We start from the raw sequence: 3,281 nt of genomic DNA on the forward strand, positions 1-3,281 counted from the left end.
TTCTGTACTACAAACTGCAATAACTCTATCTGAGCAGTTTCTATGAAAAGAGTAGTTCCTGTTTTGTGAGATGTGAAATGTAAGAAGTGCACTCCTGAATTGCTGGACATTTAAGAAACAAAGTTTCTTCACGAATTGTTCTTGTGGGTTCTCCCTCTTTTCATCATACCAAACCCTAGGCTTCTGCTTTCTGGCCCTGCTCTTCCTACCATTTGGTTGCCTAAATGTTGGAAGCTGAGCACCATCATTATCATCCTGACTTAAGTCACCTGGGTTGCTCTCCTCGTCAGATGAAGGTATCCAATCTTGCTCTATGATTTGGTCAAGACTTCCAGGTGATCTGGTTGTTGGCCCCTTCCTCTGGCTTCCTCCTGTGCTACTGCTTCCTCTTGCACTACTTCCTCCTATAGTGCTTCCTCCTCTCCTACACTCCTCAACTTGCTCATCCTGTCCTACCTCCTCCTCTCCTGCTTCATCCTCCCACTCCTCCTCATCTGCTTCATAAAGCTCTTCTACATCAGTGTCTCCTTCAAAGTGATTGAGAGGATCATCTCTATGCCTCTTCATTGCCTCCAGCCTAGCTATTATGTCTTCATCTTCTAAAACCTCATTGTCACTATCACTGTCAGTGAACTCTTCAGCAAGCAGCTCTAGAAGTTTTCTTTTTGCTGCCTTGTACTTCTCTTTTTGTTTCTTATTGGTCCTAAACTTTTCAATTCTTCATTCCTCTTCTGCTCCATCATCTGCTCAATCTTCTCTTGCTCTTGGTCTGTCTCCATGAAATACTCATGCCTCTCATTACCATAGTCCAATGCAAACTCTGGTTCACTTGGACCCTTAAGCTTCAAACATGAACTCTCCTGGGTGTTCATGACCTGGACAGGATGTGGTTGGGGCTTCACTGGACTGGGGAAAAGAACTCCTGAAGTATCTACCTCATAGACAAGTGGTACACCTAATTCGGACAAAGGGACCTACTCTTCATATAAACATGACCAATGTTCAGGTCAACTGGTGTGGGTGCATCATTTCTCATAACTATAATGTTAACCACATTATTTCCTTTAGTACATATGTCATCCAACATTTCTTCCACTTTGTCAACATCGGTTAATTCTTCCATTCCTGACACCCCAACTCCTGGATCTCTGACATAATACATATAATATCTTGAACTAAAGCCTTCCAACTCTATTAGTGCAATAAGATTCCAGTAGGTTATGTCTGATAAGCAAGTGGTTCTTTCCAAATTATCTCTATCCTAGAAATGGAACCTCACTTCCCATTCTTCATCATCCAACCTAGTTCATTTAACATAGTTGTTAACATTCAGATAAAACTAGTGTTGAACAATAAAGATAAAATTCAGTCAAACCTAGTGTTGAACAATTCAGTTAAAATTCAGCTAAATCTTTTTTTGACTATAAATTCAGCTAAATCTTTTTTTGACTATAAATTCAGCTAAATCTCATTTACAACTGACTACTGAGCCATTATGTTCAAAACTAGTGTGCAATTGCCTTTAAAACTACTGAGCCATTATGTTAACCTAGTGTTACAGTTAAGTTAAAAACAACTTTGCAGTTCAAATTCAGTTAGCATGACTGAGTAATTAAGGGCAAGCTTATTTGCAGTTCACAACCATTATTGTAACCCAATAATCCTAACCAAATACCTACAACATAATCCCCAACTCTGTAACAGTTACACCATAACCCTAGAACCCTAACCCTAGAAACCAGATCGGGGAAACAGGGAAACAGTGACGAGGGGGAGAGGATGGATGGCTTGCACCACACCGCTGAAGGAGGATGCAAAGTGCTAGCTGCCCGTCGGATTTTCCTTCACCGCCTTGGCAAATGCCCTTGCCACCGCGTACTGCGGATCCGGGGATTGGGGAGGAGGCACCGCCTGAGAAGGATTCAAGCTCCCGCAGAGCTCGAGTGGATCTCCATCACCACCAGCATCGCGAGCGGAAGCGCCGCCGCCGCCGTCGAGGCCGTCGCCGCCGCCAGGTTTCGCCTTCCCCATGGAAGCCCGAGGGAGAGCAAAGAGTGAGAAGTGGAGTGGGGGCGGCGCGGTCGGCCCGTCCGACGCGAGCCAACCAAGTCGTCTCGACCAGACGACGTCGTTTCTATCCGTTATGCCACGTAGGGGGAAACCGAGCCCCAGCTATCGGAAACGCAGTCAAACGAAGCAAATCGCTCGATCAGTGCAAACTGCAAAAAGTTTTTTGCAAATGAGCGACCTCGTGGTTTTCTGCAGAAGATGCCCCAAATGTGGTGGCTTTTTGCAATTCACTCGTTATTGTCAAGAACCGGACTCCTTTTTCAGTGATTACCCAGGGATAAGCACAACGCTCGAGACAAATGGTCAAATATGAAACTGTGTTATGGAAATTTCTTATGATTTAGTTAGATGAAAACACTGAATAACACTGAATTTCCAGTTTACAAAAGCTTTTCTTTGGTTTTCTAAAATTTAGTTTGCTGCTATCGTAAACCGTAAATAACCATGGTTTCTTCTTCTGCAACGACAGGGCGGCCAGCATCATGATAGGGCCACAGAAGAAGAAATAACACTACGGCCGGCGCGCCCCACCCCCCCCCCCTCTCTCTCTGTTATTTCCCTCCCACACACGCGCGCCGCCGCCCCCACCACTCGCCGCCGCCCGGTCGCACCACCGCCCCGCCGCCCCACCGTCCCCCCGCCTTGTCGCCCCACCGCCCCGTCGCCCCGGCCCCACGCCCCGTCTCGGCGCCACCGCGCCCAGGCCCCCGGCGACCCGGCCCCCCGCGCCCACCGCCCCGGGCGTCGTCGCTCCACCGGCCGCCCGCCCCGTCGCCCCCGCCGCGCCCCGGCCCCCCCGCGCCCCACCGCCCTGGGACCGGCGCCGCCGCCCCAGGCCGCCCTGCCCCCCTCCTCCACCGACCACCTCCTCCACCGGCCCAGGTGAGCTCTACCTCTCCTTTTTTTTTCTGTTTTTTTAGTTTTAGGTTTATGTTTAGTTTAGATTTAGTTTTAGTTTTAGGTTTAGTTTTAGTTTTAGTTTAGTTTTAGGTTTAGATTTAGTTTTTTCCTTTTTTTTCTTCTGTTTTTTTAGTTCTAGGTTTATGTTTAGATTAGATTTAGGTTTAGTTTTAGGTTTAGTTCAGTTTTAGGAAAGAAAAAGAAGAAGAAGAAAAAAACAGGAGAGGAGGAGAAGAAGAAGAGGAAAAAGGAAAGGAAGAAGAAGAAGAGGAGGAGGAGAAGAAAAAAGAAGAAGAGGAAGAAGAAGAAGA

The sequence above is a fragment of the Triticum aestivum genome, chromosome 2A (genome assembly GCF_018294505.1).
Source record: "Triticum aestivum cultivar Chinese Spring chromosome 2A, IWGSC CS RefSeq v2.1, whole genome shotgun sequence".
Lineage (NCBI taxonomy): Eukaryota > Viridiplantae > Streptophyta > Magnoliopsida > Poales > Poaceae > Triticum > Triticum aestivum.